Genomic DNA, 22,500 nt, shown 5'->3' with positions numbered 1-22,500 from the left:
GGTAGGGTAGGGTAGAAGAATGACAGAAAGACAATACTACAACTCTACACCGTTTCCATGGCACTTCTTCGTGATTAGCGCCATATTCTAGTGCTAATCTCCTCTTCACTGGCGACTTATCCTGCATTTTTATTTTTGAGAGAGAGAGAGAGAGAGAGAGAGAGAGAGAGAGAGAGAGAGAGAGAGAGAGAGAGAGACTCATGAGAATGGTTTGTGTTGCATCTGCTGACCTGAGATATTAGTGGGTTTCACCTCCCCCCACCTCTCTCTCTCTCTCCCTTTCTCTCTCTCATTAGTCCCACCACGGGAAGGGGTGCTGAAGTCTACGGACATACCAGCCACGGTTCAGGTGAAAAGTCGCGGATAAAGCGATCCAAGTTTCGCTTCCGAAATTGTTCTCTGAGGGCTGTGTCCGACTCGGAGGTGGGGGAGGTGTATGTTTTTTTTTTTTGGGGGTGGGTGGGGTGTATTAGGTGGATGAATAGAGTGTATCTGGGTTGTTTCTGGGGTGTTTGTTTGGGGTGTGTATGGAGTGTATCTGGGATGTGTAGCATACTCCCCAAGTACATCTCAAATACACCCCCAAAACACCCCAAACACATTCCAAACACACCTCAAACACACGAAAAATACACCCAAAATACAACCCCCAAACACTCAAAATATATCCCAATCACACCCCATACACACCCCAAACACAACCCACAACCCCCCGAACACGCCCCAAACAGAACCCACACAACCCCCCAAACACATCAAAAACACACTCCAAACAGGACCCACACAACCCTCCCATAGACACCCCAAACAGAACGCACACAAACCCCCAAACACACCTCATGCAGATAATCCCCCCCAGACATACCAGAAACAAAACCCACACAATCCCCCCAAACACTCCCCCAAAACACGCCAAACAGAACCCACATAGCCCCCTCAAACACACCCCAAACAGAACCCACACAACCCCCCAAACACACCCCAAACAAAACTCACACAATCCCCCAAACACACCCCAAACAGAACCCACACAACCCCCCAAACACACCCCAAACAGAACCAACACAACCCCCCAAACACACCCCAAACAGAAACCACACAACCCCCCAAAAACACCCCAAACAGAACCTACACAACCCAACAAACACACCCCAAACTCCTCTCTCTCTCTCTCTCTCTCAATTTCCGTCAATCCTTCCTTCAATCACTCTCCAGAAATCTGCTTACCACACATGCTAACTCCCTAATACCTGTAACTTACCAATTTATTTAAAAATCTGGTTAGTTAATGCATTCCTGTATGTTATTCACGCAGTCTTTATTGACATCACAAAAGTACAAATTGCAGACAACACAATACAGTATCTAGGAGCAATAAACACAAACTATCGCTACGGAAGGAAGGAAGGAATAATCAAGAGTAAGCACCGAGCCATAATATGGCTATATGGCAATGCAGAAGTAGAGGGAAAATATAGGCCGGGAGAAACAAGGAAATATCAAGAACAGAGGTAGGACAGAGGAGAAAAAGAGGACAGTAAGGAGAGAAAAATGGGAGACAAAAAGGCCCCTTTTAGTCGCCTTTTACGACAAGCAGGGGTACTGGGATATTGCTATGGAGAAAGCTTAAGGAATACATAAGGTACTTAAGCTGATGAGACCACAGGACTAAGAATTACAACTAGATTCATTTTGCAGCAACAAGCAACTCTTAGGGTGCAGCCAAACTTGAGCGAAACATGTGACCGAGAAGACGACACAAAGCACCGGGTTAGAGCCGCTGCAATATCCAAGTCTGATGGTTGGAAGGGCCCCTGAGCTTCATTTCCTCTTGTCGGTCACATGTTTGGCTCAAGTGTGGCCCCACCGTAACCCAAAGCTTTCCATCTCAGGTGCTACTGATTGTCCTATCCTTCCCTATTGGCCGAGCAGCGTGGTCAGGATCACTGGACGAGCCTGCCAAGATTTCATATACTCTTTTGAATACTATTTATCTATTGCCAGACGCCTTAATCTCGTAAGGGGTGGCCACAAACAAATCGCCTCCAGGTCGCCCCGTCCCCCGCCATTTCACTGCCCTGCTCCCAGCTCACCCTCTCTGTCTCATATACCTCCCACAGATCCGGTCGAGCAGCTGCCGAGAAAAGACGTCTCTCCGAGCAGCACAGTCTTACATAAAACTCTACGGACATTACTACCACGGTTTCACTTACTTTGACCACAACAGTCTTGCACCAAACTCTAAGGACATTGCTACCCAGGTTTCACTTACTCTGACCACACCACCTCCCGACCCTGCATTATCACCATCGTCTCTACCAAGATTTCCTTCACCTCGACTGCAGATATACACTGCCTCTCTTGGCGACTGTATACTGCAGTCAGGTAGAGCTTTGATCCTCGCACACTTCTCCTCTTGCCTCACTCCTTCTCCCAATCCTCCCCCATCATCAGACACACACACACACACACAAGCAGTACATCCTATTTCCCCCTTTACCCCCTGCTTTCCTTGCCCACTTTGCCGTAGGATCTCCTGTTACCCCGCTATTGACGAACTGAACCCCGAGGGAAGGCCGTTTAGGGCTGACACGACGGGGGTCACTAGAGTGACTGGGGAGCCAGGGGGTAACAGGAAGGCACCCCACTGTTAGGGTTAGGTTCCCCGTCAAGGGGCAGTCCGGAGTAGGCGTCAGGGTCCCTCCTCACGACGTCCTCTAGAGGGCGAGGGAAGTGAAAACCCGGTGCCCAGGATCTCTGGCATAGATAGGCCTGGGCACCTGACTTTACTATCTCACACAATGGACTCGAGATCGGGATCAAAGACCATCCACAGAGGCACTCCACAAAGCTCATCTGCAAAAAACCAAGCAGCGGGACAGAAACGTGCAGACAACAGAGCAAAAAAGCCTCAGCCACCCACGCCTCAGCTTGCTGCAACGAAGAAGCAACTCCCCAACAACAGAACTTAGGAGAACCCCCTGCCACAGCCATCAGCATGAAGCTATGAACCTAACGACGATGACTTTCATGTCCTCATGGACATTTCGCAAGCTACTCCTCCCAACCAAACCACCCACAATCAGGAGGAGCCAATGAGCACAAGCACAACAGAGGAAACATGCACAACCAGCACAACCGCCTCCTCAAACTCTTTCGCTTCATGAATAACTACTGCCCTCATGCCAGACGAAACCACCAGCACTGTATCCACCTCCACCCCTTCCACCACAACCATCAAAGACGACGTCTTCCAGCCGGCCTCCAAGAAAAGAATGAGAGAAAAGAAGACAGCCTCAGTTTCACTGAGAACCCCCATCATAATACAGCGACCCCCCTCCCCTCCTCTCATGTACCACAACCCTCTGGAAACGTCACTTCCTCTGTCAGAAGCCATCCATCACCACAACCCAGCACCTACAACAGAAGACAGCCCATGGTCTCAGTGAAACCCCTAACCTCACCCCCATCCAAATTCCCAGGCTTCCAGATTCCACGACAGGACCCCTTCCCAACCAGCTACGACATTGTTGGCCCTGGAAGAGGATCATCCCGAACTAAAAATCACAATCATACCTGGCAAAAACAACAGCACGGTCATGGTTCCACTTGACGAAAACTCCCTCAACCTCCTAGCAATGATCGACACGGCAGGAAACCAACCCATTCTACTACAGAAGATCGACCCTCAACTCAACACCCGAAAACTGATCCTAATGGGCTACCCCCTCAAATACCCCCTACGCCCCATCATTCGACAACCACAAGTGGAGGAAGCCGCCCGCTGAATGACCAAAGCCTCTGGCGAGCCTCCGTCTCCTGCCAACATAACACACGATGCAGCAACCCAAACAGCTCCCCCTCCACGTTAGTCAGAAACAACAGCACCATCCCTTCTGCACACCCTAGCCGCGAATCCAGAACAAATAGCACAAACCAAAGAAACCCTACGATCTTCCTGCCATTACCTCGGAACAGCCGTCATAAAATGTGTTGGGGCTCAGCACCACTGCCCCCTCAACCCCCAGCTCTTCACACCAGCACTCAACACCATGATAGACACCTGGATAGAGGACACACACTTCTCCAACAGTCTCACCCAGTTCAGCGATCCTCAGCCAAATCGACAAAACCCAATACAATCCACAACGACCCCCGTACCCGACCCAGAACACCCCCTAGAAAAGAGTGCCTCCTCTCACAAACAACAAGACAAACCCAATCCTCATCACCCCAGCCTAACCCTCCCGCCTCCACAAACCCAACATCTCAAACCACGGAGCATTTCAGCGGGCCTAGACAAACAAGAACGCCCTCGCTCCCATTTCCCGATCAAAGAACACTCCACAACAGCCATAGAAGACTAAACAATGTTCATACGGACCAAACATCCCCCCTGATTAGTACCGGGCCACAACACCGTCCTAACCAAACAGCAAACCAACCACCCCCAACACACAACCTAAAGATCATACAATGGAACATCCTTGGCGCCAAAACAAACTCATCATTCTTCACGAGGCTGCGCACAGAGACAAAACAGACATCTTCCTCTTACAAGAAACCCTCATCACTGAACAACATTCCCTCAAGCTAAAGAGCTTTAACTCCTTTCTCCTTCCACACTCCCGGAGCGGCCCCAGAGGTTGTGCCATTCTCATACATAATCACATTCAGGCTAACAAAATCCCACAACCACCACACTGCGGCAAAGAGGTCGAAATTCAGGGTGTATCCATCATCTTAGCTAACACTCCCCTAAAAATCTTCAACATTTATCGCAAACCTAGTGCCGCCCTCGACCAAGCAGAACTCATCAACCTCGCAGCCAATGAACTGACACTAATCGAAGGCGACTTGAATGCCCATCACGCCTGCCTAAGATCCACATCCCCCACCAACCCCACAGGATGACACATATCAGAACTCCTAACTCTCGCTCCTGGTATACAACTCTTAAATGACCCCAACACTCCCACACACTTACAAGGTGCTCACACACATTTACAAGGCGCTCCCACACACTTACAAGGTGGCAGACTCGACCTCACGCTTCTAACCACAGGAATCACAACACACAATGAATGGGAACCCCACCCAACCCTGACATCAGATCACTTCGCTATCATCTGCACACGTAATCTCCCCCCACTACCCCGACCCCCCCGGACCCTCGCCTAGGTGGTGCACAAAAAAAACCAATTGGAGACTCTTTGCAGCCTCACTGGAAGAAATTATAACCCAACTCGAACCTTCAGACAACCTGGACGAACACGAACAAATCTCAGCAGCCTTCTCCACTGCCGCCGAAATTACAATTCCTACAACCTCTCACAAACAGTTACATTTCAAGGACTATTGGTATTACAATGACAGAGTCAAAGAGTTAAACCATCGCACTAACAGTGCCAGAAAAATATACAAAGCCCACCCCACCCCCCAAAACACACAATATCTTAAGGCAGTCGTCCAGCATACAATTAAAGAAAAACAAACCATAATAGATAACAAATGGCTGGAGTGGTGCAGATCCTTAAGCGCCAACATCAACCTAGGCCACATTTGGAAAACACTCAGAGCCGACTTAAACCCCCACAACCTCGTCCCCCAACACACCCCAACCCTTAGGAAGAGGCCGAAAGAATAGCGTCACTTTTTGCCCATCAAACCTCTCCGTTCTGCACCCCATGACACATGCAAAACTGCCTCAACACCCTACACGCCGAGTGCGCTGCAAGAATACACCTCGCTAAAAACACCCCTGCCCAAACAGACCAAACCTTTACTATCCAAGAATTCCATTGTTCACTCAAAACCAGTAGCGACACAGCCCCCAATATTGACCAAATCACCTACTCCATGTTATCTCACGCTGGACTAAATGCCACCACTGCCATTCTCAACCTCGTAAATCACTTCTGGACTTTAGCCAAACTTCCCTCTGCAAAGGAAAAGGCTGCCATTCAACCAATCCCTAAACCCAAAGACCTTGGTAACTACAGACCTATATCCTTCGTCAGCTGCCTCGGAAAAACCATGGAAAGGATGGTCCACCAACGTCTGCAATGGAGCACACCCACGCCACACCAATATCTGTTTGCACACACCAGAGGAAGGGGGACAGAAGAATGCCTCACCATATTCATGGCAGAAGTACGCAACGGGAAGAGCCTAGTCATCTTTCTCGATCTCGAAAAAGCCTTCGAGCGTGCCTGTCCTGAGGCGATCCTCTCTACCTTTGCCAGCAAGAGAATTGGGGGTAGCCTCCTCGGCTGGCTCGAGGACTTCTTCAGAGATCGAGAAGTTCTCGTTCGCTTCCAAGGACACTCTTCCACTTTCCACAGACACATCAACGGCACTCCACAGGGCAGTATAATCAGCCCAACTCTCTACAACACCCTCATGGACAGTCTCCTACAAACAAACATCGGCCCAGACATACGCGTCCTCTGCCATGCCGACAATCTAGCTCTAATAGTGAACCGAGGCCCCCTTTATGACAAAGCTCAATGAACCCTTTCCCAACTCCACCAAGGATGTATTGATTTTGGTCTATCTATAAACACCCAAAAAACCAAAGCACTAGCACTAGGCATGCAACCCCCTTCCTCATGTCCTCTACATCTGTGCTACAACCCGATCGAATATGTAAACTCTCACCTTTATCTCGGAGTGTGGATCGACTCCAATCTATCCTTCAGAACCGAAATCAGTTTCCTAAAGGAGAGAACAAACCTTAGACTCAGCGCCCTCAGATCCCTGACAGACAAGAGCAAAGGGGCCTCATATAATGTCATCAGACTATTTGACATCCAAGGTATTCGGTCCGTCATCGACTATTGTGCCCCTATACCCGTCGGCGCAAGCCCCACTCTAATCCAAAAACTCGAAACCACCCAAAACCTGGCACTCCTTATCATGACCAACTCACCCAGATGGACACGCCTCTGCAATCTCCACATGGAGTGTAAGATCGAAGCCATTCAACACCGAATAAAAGCTAGAGCTGCAGGAATCATAGCGAAAATAACCACAATGTGACACCTCTCCCACCCCTAACACGAGTCCAAGCCAGCATCAACTTTCACCCTGATCTGCTGAAACAAAATTGGACCCATTGCACTGTGAAAACCATCCAACTTTTCAACCTCGACACCGTCATACAACAAGAACCAGTTGCTCCCGACCCAGAATTCAGGCAGCCACCCCCCTGGGCTCCACCCCCTTTCAAACTAATAACTCCACACTCCTCCGCCAAAGCCAACACCCGCACAGAAGAAATACGCCAACTCAGCCTAGAACTCATTGCTCACCTCACTCTCCTCAACTTCATCACATACTACACCAACGGATCTGTTAATCCACCCAAAGCAGGAGCCTCCTTCATCTGTGGGAACAAGACAGCAGCCTGGCGAATCACAGACGGAGCATCAACCCTCCTCATTGAACTCGTAGCTATCCGTGAAGCCCTAATAGATGCCAAAAACACCACTGTATTGCCAGCTATCATTATACACACTGACTCCCTCTCTGCAATACAAGTACTACGCCAACCAGACCGCTACAACAATATCAACTGCAGCATCGTTGTCAACACTTCATACCAAATATCAGCAAGAAAAACTATAATCGTACACTGGATCCCCAGTCACGTAGGGATAAGCGGAAATGAAAAAGCAGACAACGCCGCCAAACAAGCCACAAACTGCCCCCACTTTGATATCGAAGTCACACTTAGCCACTCACAAATAAAAAAGAAAATATCAAACAAAGTATCAGCCCCCAACCAAGCATATCCCAGACAAGAAAACAACTACACTCATTCACTGATGCGAAGGTTACTTCAAGGACATCGTCCCCTTCCCAATATAATCGACGAACAATATCAAAACAGCAAACATTACAACGCAAACCCTCCTTTTCCCCCACTACATTATATACCAAAGTGCCCTGCAACCGAACTACTCAGAGCGGCAGAATCTACCCCAACCCAAGACATCCCCCCCACTGAACCCTCCGCCCCCCCACCCTCCTCGTAATGTCTTAGATGCTGCAGGAGCTGCCCCAATTAGAGAAACCCCACTCAACACCCTCATCCGCCTTGTGCAAACGGGCACTCCACCTAAATAACGCTCGCCCCCCTCCCCCCTCTCTCTCTCTCTCTCTCTCTCTCTCTCTTTCATCAGTGCCACCACAAGATGGCGTGTCTATAGTGTTTGTGGCAAAAGTTTAAGGACATACAACCACGGTTCAGGGGAAAAGTCTACGGATAAAGCGACCCAGGTTTCGCTTCCGAAATTTTTCTCTGAGGAGTGTCAGACTAGAAGCTGGGAGTATGGGGCTGCTTTTTTGGGTGTATTAGGTGTATGTATGGAGTGTACCTGGGTTGTGTTTGGGGTGTGTGTTTGGGGTGTGTATGGAATGAATCTGGGATGTATAGTCTACATCCCAAGTACACCTCAAATACACCCCCAAAACACCCCAAACACACCCCAAACACATTCCAAACACACCTCAAACACACCCAAAATACACCCAAAATACACCCCCAAACACTCAAAATATACCCCAAACACACCCCATTCAAACCCCATACACACCCTAAAAAGAACCCACACAACCCTTCAAAACACGCCCTAAACACACCCCAAACAGAACCCATAGAATCCTCAAAAAACAAACCCTTAAAACATCCCAAAGACACCCCAAATAGAACCCAGACAACCCGTCAAAACAGACCCCAAACAGAACCCACACAACCTCCCAAACACACCCCACACAGAAACCACACAAACCCCCCCAAACACACCCCAAACAGAATCCACACATCGCCCCTAAACACATAACAAACATACCCCAAACAGAACCCACACAACCCGCCAAACACATCCCAACCAGAACCCACACAGCTCGTCAAGACACACCCCAACCACACTCGAAACAGAACCCACACCCCAAATTTCCCCCCCATTCTCTCTCTCTCTCTCTCTCTCTCTCTCTCGCTCTCTCATCAGTGCCACCACATGAAGGCGTGTCAATAGTGTTTGTGGTAAAAGCATACGGACATCCCATCTAAGGTTTTGGAGAAAAGTCTACAGATAAAGCAACCCAAGTTTCACTATCGAAATTTTACTCAAAGGGGTGTGTCGGACTCGGGGGAAAAGGGGGTATTGGGCTGTTTATTAGGTGTATTAGGTGTATGTATGGAGTGTATCTGAGGTGTGTTTGGTGTGTGTGTTTGGGGTGTGTATGGAGTGTATCTGGGTTGTGTTTGGGGTTTGTGTTTGGGGTGTCTATGGAGTGTATCTGGGATGTATAGAGTACATCCCATATAAACCTCAAATACACCCCCAAACACCCCAAGCACATCCCAAACACATTGCAAACACATCTGAACACACCCAAAATACACCCCCAAACACTCAAAATATACCCCAAATACACCCCAAACACACCCCATACAAAACCCACAACCCCCTAAACACACCACAAACAGAACCCACACAATCCCCCAAATACACCCCAAACAGAACCCATACAACCCCCCAAACACACCCCAAGCAGAACCCACACAACTCCCCAAGCACACCCCAAACAGAAGCCAAACAATCCGCCCAAACACACCCCAAACAGAGCCCAAAGAACACCCCCAAAACACACCCCAAGCAAAACCCACACACACACACCCAGACACACCAAAAACAGAACCCACATAACCCCCGAATCACATCCCAAACTGAACCCACACAACCCCAGAAACAAACCCCAAACAGAACCCTGAGAACCCCCCAAACACACCCCAAACAGAACCCAAACAACCCCGAAACACACCCCAAACAGAACCCACACAACCCCCAAACACACCCCAACAGAACCCACACAAACCACCTAAAACGAACCCCAAACAGAACCCACGCAACCCCCAAACACACCCCAAACAGAGCCCACACAACCCCCCCAAACACACCCCACATAGAACACGCACAACCCCCCCAAACACACCCCAAACAGAACCACACAACCCCCCAAACACACCGGAAACAGAATCCACACAACCCAACAAACACACCCCAAAAACCTCTCTCTCTCTCTCTCTCTCTCTCTCACCAGTGCCACCACATAAAGGCGTGTCTATAGTGTTTGTTGTAAAGTCTGCAGACATACTAGCCACTGTTCAGGGGAAAAGTCTACGGATAAAGCGACCCAAGTTTCGCTTCCGAAATTTTACTCCTAGGAGGTGTCAGACTTGGGGAAGGGGGTATGGGATTGTTTTTTTGGGTGTATTAGGTGTATGTATGGAGTGTATCTGGGTAGTATTTGGGGTGTGTGTTTGGAGTGTGTATTGAGTGTATCTGAGAAGTATTTTATACACCCTAACTGCATCTCACATTCCAAACACACATAAAACAGACCCAAAATACACCTCCCAAAACACTCAAAATATACCCGAACACACTCAAAATACACCTTAAACAGAACCCAAACAAGCCCCCCCAAACACACCCCAAACAACCCCCCCCCCCACAAAACACACCCCAAACAGAACGCACACAATCCCCGCAAACACACCCCAAACAGAACCCACAGAACCCTCTAAACAACCCCCTATACACACCCTAAACAGAACCCACACAACCCCCCAACACACCCCAAACAGAACCCACACAATCCCCCAAACACAACCTAAACAGAACCCACACAAACCCCCAAACACACCCTAAACACACCCCAAACAGAACCCACACAATCCCCCAAACACAACCTAAACAGAACCCACACAACCCCCCAAACACACCCTAAACACACCCCAAACAGAGCCCACACAATCCCCCAAACACAACCTAAACAGAACCCACACAACCCCCCAAACACACCCCAAACAGAACCCACACAATCCCCCAAACACTCCCCAAACAGAACCCACACAACCCCCCAAACACACCCAAAACAGAACCCACACAGCCCTCCAAACACACCCCAAACACACCCCAAACAGAACCCCCACAACCCCCCAAACACACCCAAACAGTACCCACACAACCATCCAAAAACAGCCCAAACACACCCCAAACAGAACCAACACAACCCCCCCAAAAACACCCCAAACAGAACCCACACATCCCCAAAAACACACCCCAAACTCACCCCTAACAGAACCCACACAACCCCCAAACACACCTCAAACATTTTCGTTCTTTTGCAGCTGATTTCACGTAGTTCAGTGGCAGAAAAAACAATGCTATGGCTTTACATTCTTTCCACAGCACTTCTTCGTGATCAGCATCATATTCTAGTGTTCATCTACTGCTAAAACTCAGCAATCAGGATGGACAGAGGGGAGTTTTAGGCCAAGTTAGAGTAAAAAGAGGATAGTGGAGAATACTCATACTCTTACCTTGGTTAGAGTGAGGCGTTTATGTGTTACCATGGCAACCTCTCCACACTTCACCACACCAATGCCGTTACACACACACTCTCCCTTCCCCACGAACAAGCCCAGTCTTAGAATACTTGAGTGTGTGTGTGTGTGTGTGTGTGTGTGTGTGTGTGTGAGTATGAAGTGTACAATGGTTGTTAGAGTGAAATGTGGCAGTGCGAAGTTTCCTGTTTATCTATCTATCCATCCATCCATCTGTCTATCTATCTATCTCTCTGTATGTCCATGTATCTATCCACCCATCCCTCCATCCCTACAGCCTTCTATTTATTTATCCATCTATCTATCAGTCTATCATCCATCCATCCATCCATCTATCCATCCATCCATCTATCTATCTATCTATCTATCTAATCTAACAGGCGATATATTAGCTTTTAACGCAGGTGAGTGATGGCTGACTAGGTTACTGACTGGCTTACTGACTGGCTGGCTGACTGCCTTCTACCTGACCTTCATGGCTTGCTGTGGAATTCCTTCGGTTCCTTACGTCTATCTGTCGACAAGAATCATCATCATCATCATCATCATCATCATCATCATCACCATCACGATCATCATCATCATCATCATCATCATCATCATCATCATCATCATCATCATCATCATCATCATCATCGTCATCATCATCATCATCGTCATCATCATCATCATCATCATCGTCATCATCATCACCATCATCATCATCATCATCATCAATATCATCATCATCGTCTTCATTACTATTATTATTATTATTATGATAATGATGATGATGATGATGGTAGTGCAGCATGCGTAAGGGTAAATGGGCATCTGAGTGAATGGTTCACGATCGGCGTGCGACAAGGTTGTGTGATGTCCCCGTGGTTGTTCAATATATATATGGATGGGGTGATGAAAGAAGTAAAAACACGAGTAATGGAGTGAGGGATGGCGTTGGTAATGAATGGTGATGGATGGAATATCTCCAATTTGTTGTATGCTGATGATGCAGTACTGCTTGCAAGTACCTGACAAGAACTTGGTAGGCTAGTGCAGAGCTTTGCTGATGTCTGTGAGAGTCGTGCCTTGAGAATAAATGTAGAAAAGAGTAAAGTGATGGTTAATGAGAGAGAAGGTGACTCCCAGTGTGATGTTACAGTGAATGAAGAGAGACTGGAACTGGTGAGAGAGTTCAAATACCTGGGTACAGTGTTAGAAAAGGGAGGAAAATGTACAAAAGAAGTGGAAAGTAGAGTAACACAAGGAAGGAAAGTAGCTGGTGCTATGAAGGCCTTGATAAGAAACAGAGACTTGAGTGTTGCAGGTGCACGAGGCTTACATGAAGGACTGTTAGTGCCAAGAGTGTTAGTGCAATCTTTAACACATCGATGTGAGACTATGGCGTCGCATGAAAATGAAAAGTCGAGAGTAAGAGCAGTGGAGATGTGACTGGTGAGGAATGTATGTGGAGTACAGAGGGTGGACAGGATACGAAATACTGTGACTCGTGAAAGATGTGGAGTGAGGAAGTTGGTGACACCAGAATCGAAGAGAGTGTACTGAGATGGTATGATCATGTGGAGAGAATGGATAACAATAGAGTGGTGAAATAGGTATATCTGAGCGAATTTGAAGGAGAGAGGCGGCGAGGTAGGCCAAGGAGAAGGTGGAGAGATATGTGGATGAGTGTGTGAGAAAGAGATGTATGGAAGTCGGTGAGGCAAATGGACGGACAAGAGATCGAGCTGGCTGGATGAATATTGTGCGGAACACATAACCAGGGATTTGGCAGCCCTTTTTAACGAGACAGCGTCCGGACTGACTTTATCAGATAGGTATATGAGAAGCTACAGAACGTGGTGAAAGTATTTTTTATTTTTTTTGCTTCTCTGATGGAGCCAGGATTCCGGGGGCTTGACTGATGAGTGAATGGAAGCGTGGCTCATTGAACTGGGCATACCTGGGCTTTCTGGACGTTGTTACTCCTCACCCTTCCCTAGGGTGGGAAAAGAGGTCCGGATGATGATGAAGATGATGATGATGATGATGATGATGGAGCAAGCTGTGTGGCTAGAGTGAGGAGTGGTTGGAAGAAGTTCAGGGAGCTGTTGCCTCTCCTGACATTGAGAGGGCTCTCCCTCCGTGCTAAGGGATCTTTGTATGCAGCAAGTGTTAGGAGTGTAATGCTGTATGGCAGTTAGACCTGGGCAGTAAAAGAAGAGGATATTCGCAGGCTCAAATGTACAGAAATGACAATAGTTAGGTGGATGTGTGGTGCGTCCCTGAGTGCATGGCCTGGGGGGGGGGGGGCTGGGTTTACGATGGAAGAGTCGAGAGGTAGGATGTGACTGGAGTGTATTGGTGCTGTGATAAGGAGGGGTAGATTGAGATGGTTTGGGAGGAAGGATGGGAGTGGAGTGTATTGGTGTTGTGATGAGAATGGGTAGATTGAGATGGTTTGGGAGGAAGGATGGGACTGGAGTGTATTGGTGTTGTGATGAGGAGGGGTAGATTAAGATGGTTTGGCAGGAAGGATGGGACTGGAATGTGTTGGTGTTGTGATGAGGAGGGATAGATTGAGATGGTTTGAGAGGAAGGATGGGACTGGAATGTATTGGTGATGTGATGAGGTGGGATAAATTGAGATGGTTTGAGAGGACGGATGGGACTGGAATGTATTGGTGTTGTGATGAGAAGGGGTAGATTGAGATGGTTTGGGAGGAAGGATGGGACTGCCGTGTATTGGTGTTGTGATGAGGAGGGGTAGACTGAGATGGTTTGGGCATGTGGAGAGGATGGGAGATTACAATTGGGTACAGAAAGTGAAAAGTGTTAATGTTGCGAGTTGGGTTGCGAGAAACAGACAGAAAAAGACCTGAGACAAGATCATAAGGGATTGAACAGGGAGGCTGCCAGAGATCAAGCAGCATGGAGAACCGCTATTAGGTGACCAAGGCCGATACATGGAAGCAGGTTGGAGCCTTTATAAACGACACAAAACGAAAAGAAAAAAATGAAACGAAATGATTATCGTATTTATTGCCCATTCTCCATCATCACTGCTGAGATATAACAATAGATTAAAACTGGAATACGATGCTGTGAGAAGTGCTATGTAAGTGGAGCCGAAGCATTGCCTTATTCTGCCACTTAGCTACGTGAAATAAACTCTCATATGATGCTAGTCACGAAGAAGTGCTTTGCCAAAAACAGCTTCCATGTCATCTTGTCCTTCAGCATCTGTCTGTCTTCCCTCCTGCTCACATTTTCCTCTTTTTTTCTCTCCACCACATCCCTCTTCCTCTTCCTCGGCCTCCCTCTCCCTTCCTCACGCTGCACTTCATTCACATACACTCTCCTAGTCAGTCTCTCAATCTCCACTATCTCCACATGGCCAAATGATCTCAGAGTACTTCTCCCAACACTTTCATCACATCCACATCAATACCATAACGTTCCTTCACTTCCTCGTATGTTTGTCTGTTTCTCCACGTAACTCCACATTCACATTAACATCATAACTCTCCTTTACTTCCTCATTTGCCTGTCTGTCTCTCCATGCAACTCCAGATCCACATCAACACCACTACAACCTTCCACTTCCTCATTGTCTCTCTATCTCTGTTAACTCCCAATCCACATCAACACCACAACGCTTCTTTACTTCTTCATTTGTCTGTCTGCCTCTCCACGTAACTCCACATTTACATCAACACTACACTTTTTCACTTTCTCATTTGTCTGTCTGTCTCTCCACGCAACTCTACATCCACATCAACAAAACAACGCTCCTTTACTTCCTCATTTGTCTGTCTGTCTCCACTAACTCAATATCCACGTCAACAAAACAACGCTCATTTACTTCCTCCTTTGTCTGTCTGTCTCTTCACGTAACTCCACATCCACATCAACACCACAACGCTCCTTTGCTTCCTTATTTGTCTCAGCGTTGCCGTAAAATACACTCGTTTCCAGTCTCTTATACACGTTCTCTTTGGTGATACAATGATAAAAAACGTAATTTTTGCACAAATTTTATGTTATACTCGTGTATTTTGAGTATAGCAGGCGTATAATGAATCATGAAATAAAACATATCCTGACTGGTGTGTATTGAAGTTAAATAGTTAAAATACTAAAATAAATCTTCAGTAAATGCTAAAATGTAACTAATTAAGCGAAATAAAGACATAAGTTTATCTTCACACGACAAATAATGAAGTGACTAACCATGTACCTAATACATTCGATAGTCTATCTCTGCACGATAAAAGAGTGTATGTGAGTGAAGTGAAGGAGGGGAGAGGAGGGGAAGATCGAGGATGAAATAGAGGAATGGAATAGAGAGGTGTATGAGAGAGGGAGGTGTAAGGTGGGGGGATGGAGAGTGAGAGATTAGGCACGAATTGATTACATCCGTTTATAATTTCTAATCTTGAAGTGATGCTGGCCATCATACTATGCCAAACTCATTCACTGTTCACCTACACACGATTTGCGGAGATAATTGCTTTTGTCATTCCTAAATACTTTTAATATGACCGTAAGTGTTTAGCATTTGCCTTGTTAATAATTTGCCAAGTAATAAGGAAGCAGAAAGTGAGAAGTGTGAGCATTAAGGTTAGGGTTGCGAGAAGTAGACCGAAGAAAGCCTGGGGCGAGGTCAATGAGTGTGACCTCAAGGATAAGGGACTGGATAGGGAGGCTGCCAGAGATCAAGCATCATGGATAGCCGCCATTATGTGACCAAGGCCGATGCATGCAAGCAGGTTGGAGCCTTTATAAACGAAACGAGACGAAAAATGAAGCTATGATAGCACCGTACAGCTGGCCTGGACATCGCACTTATACTGTAAATGCCACACAGCAATGAAAGTGATTTAGTTCCCACCAAACACTACCAGTCTGATGTAGCCATTCAGTCAGATCATTCCAACACTCCAGGGTGTTTACTGTGCACGGCCATGTAAGGCAATGAACACAAGGGGCTGGAGGTGGCTGGGTTGAACACTAAGTACCCGTGCACACGTCAGTCCTGGCAACACCCTTCACTGGTGCACTTAGGGTACCAGTGCAAGGGGCCAAAAGAACACCTGGGAAATGTTTGACTCATGGCATAAGGAGTGACATTATTTGCCTCCTCTACAACACAAAGACATGTCACTCAACAAAACCAAACAGGAGATGGAACACGAGGAACCTGCCGAATTCAGTGTAAATATGAGAAGGCCAAGGACACAACACATACGGTAATGGAGAGACCAACACAGCGGCAACCGAGCAAAATATTGGAGGTGACCGACTACTCCAAGGGTTAATAGATGTGATTTCAAGGTGGCGACCATCATCCACTCACATGATGTAGTGCTGCCTACTTCTTGCTTCACCGTTATCAGTTTATTCCCATGTCTGCCCTCCTCGTTCCCTATTTCATACCACCATCCACTCACTTGACGTAGCGCTGCCTACTTCTTACATCACCTTTATCATTCTTTTCCCTTGTCTGCCTTCCTATCTTCCTATTTCTCACCATCATCCACTCACTTCATGTAGCGCTGCCTACTTCTTCCTTCACCTTTATCACTTTATTCCCATGTCTGCCCTCCTTGTTTCCTATTTCTTACCATCAACCACTCACTTCATGTAGTGCTGCTACTTCTTCCTTCACCTTTATCATTCTCTTTTTGTGTCTGACCTCCTCTTTTCCTATTTCTCCCATCTTTTCTGTCACTTTTCATTACTCTTCTTTCCTTTTCAGGTGGCTTTACATTGAGTGACAAGCCCAATGGTTTCCTGTCGGCCAAGAAACTATTTACAACGCTGGGTGGTAACCATATAACCAACCCACCCGCGTTCCCTACGTGTCAACAAGTGGGTTGGTGGAGGAGGGCTAGTGCCTCCCCCTGTAAAACAACAAACTCAAAGACAAATGGCCACCCCTTACGGGATTATGGCGTCTGGCGAGAGACAGATAGATAGATAGATAGATAGATACTGGATTATGGCGCCTGGCGATAGATAGATAGATGGATAGATACAGGATAATGGTGTCTGGCGATAGATAAATAGATGGATAGATACGGGATAATGGTGTCTGGCGATAGATAGATAGAGCTATACTGCCAGCTGGGTACTTGTAGACACTGATCCACGACGTATTCTTCCTTGTTTTGAATTAGTGTATTATGCACAAACCATACATTGTCAACGACTTAACTATGACAGATATAAATAACTATCTATCTATCCACCTATTGCCAGACGCCTCAATCCCGCAAGGGGTGGCCACAAACAAATCGCTTCCATATCGCCCTGTCCCCAGCCATTTCACTGCCCTGTTCCCAGTTCACACACCCCTCTCTCATATACCTCTTCACTCCATCCCTCCATCTCATCCTTGGCCTTCCCTTCCCTCTCTCCCCCTCCACCTCACTCACATACACTCTCCTCGTCAGTCTCTCATTCTCTATCCTCTCCACATGACCAAACCACCTCAGTGTGTTTCTCCTAACGCTTCCTATCACATCCACATCCAAACACCACAACGCTTCATCACTTCCTCATTTTGTCAGTCTGTCTCTCCATGTAACACTTTTTTTTGTTTTTGTTTAATGCAAGGAAGAAGGAACCAAAGGCCAGGACCCCGCAAACCGTTCCTTCCAAGAAAAAAAAACAAAAAAAAAACAAAGGACAGCCAAATTCATGATCCTTTCATTTCGAGATGCCTGGCCACACTGCTTTAGAAAGACTGGAAATCACAGGAAGTAGGAAATACAGACAGAGGGAGACAGTTCCAGAGTTGACCTGTTGCATAAATGAAGAACTGCTCAAAGGATCCTAGTGAGTCATAGCACTTTCCCCTCCCTCTATAAACAACGATAATTACTACGAGGAAATTATAGTAGGTAAAGACAGTGAGGAAAACTATTTAGTATGTGCTTGTTTATGTATATGCATTTCTGATGGATTGATGTCAAGTTGAAACATAAGAAGATGGAGGATCAGAGGTTTTTCAAATCCCTCGGCCCCCTCTATTCTATTGTATCTATCTATAACCTGACGCCCTAATCCCGCAAAGGGTGGCAGCAGACAAAACGCCCCCAAGTCGCTCTGTCACCCATCATTTGACTGACCTTCCCCCAGCTCACTCTCCTCCCTCATATACCTCTCAACTTCATCCCTCCACCTCATCCTAGGTCTTCCCCTTCCTCTCCATCCCTCCACATGCAGTATCAAAGAACTGATGAACAATATCCTTGCTTACCTTTGTTCATCTCGGCAAGATGGGGAAGCCGTTTAAACACTATCGACACTGATAATAGACACACAGCTCGAGCGTCCTCCCCCTCTCACGGTTAGAGGGTGACTGACGGAATTCGAAGCTTCTATGGTTCACCGAGCTCCAGTTCGAGATAAAATACTTGTTTTTATTTTGCTAATTAATATTTATCTTTAATATTATTTCTATCTATATATATCTATCTATAGCCAGACGCCGTCATCGCATAAGGAGTGGTCAAAAACAAAGCGTCTCCATGTCGCCCTGTCCCCTGCCATGTCGCTGCCCTCCCCCCAACTTACACCTCCCTCTCATATACATCTCTCCTCCATCCCTCCATCTCTTTCTCGGTCTCCCCTTCCCCCTCTCCCGCTCCACCTCGTTCACATATATTCTCCTAGTTAGTCTCTCACCCTCTATACTCTGAATTTTGACCCCCTATCTCATATACCTCTCTCATCCATCCATCCATCTCTTCCTCTGTCTCCCCCTCCTTCTCCCCTCCTCACCTCACTCATATACACTCTCCTAGTTAGTCTCTCACCCTCCATACTCCCAACTTTCACCCCGTGTCTCATATTCTTTTCAACTTCATCTCTCCATCTCCTCCTCGGTCTCCTCCCTCTCCCTCCTCCACCTCCCTCACAAGCACTCTCCTAGTTAGTCTCTCACCCCCCATTCTCCCAGCGCTGATTTAGTCGTCTGGCCTGATGATATTCACCTGAAATACCACACTTTTATTAATCCTTTTTACTGGCATGCATCCCAACCCCGACCATGGTGGTGGTGGTGGTGGTGGTGTGGTGGTGGTGGTGGTGTGGTGGTGGTGGTGTGCTGGTGTGGTGAAGGTGTGGTGATGGTGGTATTGGTGTGGTGGTGGTGGTGGTGGTGGTGGTAGTAGTAGTAGTAGTGGTGGTGGTGGTAGTAGTAGTAGTAGTGGTGGTGGTGGTAGTAGTAGTAGTAGTGGTGGTGGTGGTAGTAGTAGTAGTAGTGGTGTGGTGGTGGTGGTAGTAGCAATGGTGGTGGTAGTAGTAGTAGTAGCAGTAGTAGAAGTAGTTGTAGTAGTAGTAGTAAGAACAGGAAATGTCAGCCTGCTATCCAGCCTGCTGTCTCGAGTGTTGTCTAGCCGACTTGCCTGCCTGCTTATCTGCTTGTCTACCTACCAGCCTCTAAGTCAGGAAACCGTTTACAACGCTGGGTGGTAACCATATAACCAACACACGTGTGTGACATAATTATTATGGGAATAGACAGAGAGATAGATAGAGATGTGAGTGAGGGGGAAGGGAAGACTAAGGATATTGAGGAGGGATGGGGTAGAAGAGTGACATGTGGTGGGTTTGTGTCCACCCTTTCTGGGCTTAAGGCATGTGATTATAGATGGATGGGTTCTGCATCCTTTATTTCTTACACTCTGGGTTGTCCTTCAGACACCACCCTCACAGCAAGATCACCATACATGCTACCTGCCCATCACCATACATGCTACCTGCCCATCACCATACATGCTACCTGCCCATCACCATACATGCTGCCTGCCCATCACCATACATGCTGCCTGCCCATCACCATACATACTACCTGCCCATCACCATATATGCTACCTGCCCATACATGCTACCTGCCTATCACCATACATGCTACCTGCCCATCACCATACATGCTACGTGCCCATCACCATATACATGCTACCTGCCCATCACCATATATGCTACCTGCCCATGCTTGCTGCCTGCCCATCACCATACATACTACCTGTCCGTCACCATACATGCTATCTACTCATCACCATACAAGCTGCCTGCCCATCACTATACATACTACCTCCCCTACATGCTACCTGCCCACACAGAAAGAGTTAGCATTCACCACCCAATTCCAAAGAAAGGAAGTTCAACTGACCCCTCTGATTACAGACTAATTGCTATCAAATCTTCTCTTGATAAAGTATTTGAAACCGTAATTAACAAGCACATAGTTAAACATCTTGAATCCAACAACTTAATATACACAACTTGAAGATGTGTTTTTTTCACCTACACTGGGTATGGATTTCTTGGGGGTATATGTAGTTTGTTTATATATTACGGTACTACTACTGATTATGATAGGGCTACTGCTGCTGTTGCTACTACTGCTACTACAACTACTACTACTACTATTACAGCTACTACTACTGCTGCTACAACTGCTACGACTGCTACTACAACTAGTACTGCTACTGCTGCTACTGCTACCACTTTCTAAAAATAATACAATAAACAAATCACCTCCATCCATTCGGGAATTATATTGTGAAGCTCATCACCAACCCTCATAAAATAGTTCATCATTTGGAGTTAACACTAACCATAATACAGTACGTCGGCCCCAAACACACCAACCACTGTCCTTACCAACCACGCGCTAAGTCTTTATCATCATTCATTCATTTATTCATCATCTAATCCAGTGTTGCCCTATGAGGAGCATAGGAGCCCGGGGCTAAGCAAGTTGATCCTGACATTTAAGTTGAGACTGACCAGCCTCACTCATCCCTGAGTGGCATTACTTGAGCAATAAACCCCAACTATCCCTTGGATATAAACCTGCAGCGGCTGAATCCGATTGGAGTGCCTAAATTGCTCACTAAACCACCAGGCGCCATAATTTGGTTATATGGTTACCACCCAGCGTAGTAAATGGTTTCCTGGTGTACAGGAAATCATGTGGCTTGTCACTCAGTGTATAGTCACCCGTAGACAGAAGGAAGAGGAAAGAATGAAGGAGAAAAAGACATGAGGAAGGATGGAAAGAAGGAAGGAAGAGAGGAAAGGGCAGGCACCAGAGAGCAGCACTACATCGAGTGAGTGGATGGGGAGTGCCCCCACCAACCACAAAAGACTTTATTACTATTAGATTTTTTAGTATTACAGTGTCAACAAAAACTTTAATCTGTTGAGTTGCTGGTCAGTGTGACTCAGTCACAGTAGCTTCGTAATCCATACCTACCAGAGAGACAGGCCAGAGGGCTGATGATTTGGTGCCCCTGAGGCATAGCAGTGCCACCTCACCAGGGAGTAGGACAGTTGACACCTCATCCAGGCCATAACAGAACTCTTTACGTTGACACTTCTTAGAAAGTATCTCTGCCAGTCTTGAGAGAATCTGCTCGTCTCTGGACCCATCCCACATGATGATGTGAACACAAGGGCAGCGAATCCACCGTGGTGCACAAGAAATGCACAAGCTAAATCCTTTCTTGTGCACCACGGTGGATTCACCGTGCAGTATTCTCGCACAATAGGACAAAATCAGTTCACGTTTAAGAACACCGTACATAGAATGAATAAAATGTTAGTTTATGGAATACAGGAGTCTGCCACAACTGTCCATTCGGGGAAAAAATGGTTAAAGGAAGAAACCCAGGCGAGTCGAGCGGGAGAAGGCTTTGGTATCGGACTGTTAGGGGTTACTATTGATGTTTTCACTGTCTTTTTCTCTCATATACAAAATGAAACAAAAGCTTTATTAATCCCTAAATCCGTATATCATTGTTAACTGACGTGATCTGGTACGAGTATGGCTGATAACAAAATGTGTAATGAGCAAAGCGACCAGAAAAAGTATCGTTTTTTCTGCCACTAGGGGGTGTTATTAAACCCAACAGAAAAAGCCCGATGAAGCTATGTGTTTGGCCCGGTTTATATATCTGTCTATCAGTCTGTCTCCCTGTCTGCCTACCTGCCTGCCTATCTGTCTGCCTTTGTTTGCCTGCCTGTCTGTTAGCAAGATTATCGGAAAAAGTCAGCAGATTATCCTATTTTTTAATTTAGATTTT

The sequence above is a fragment of the Coenobita brevimanus genome, chromosome 95, assembly GCF_032717465.1.
Source record: "Coenobita brevimanus isolate Jiangsu-jjx chromosome 95, ASM3271746v2, whole genome shotgun sequence".
Taxonomy (NCBI): Eukaryota; Metazoa; Arthropoda; class Malacostraca; order Decapoda; family Coenobitidae; genus Coenobita; species Coenobita brevimanus.
Note: the sequence above shows the minus strand (reverse complement) of the source record.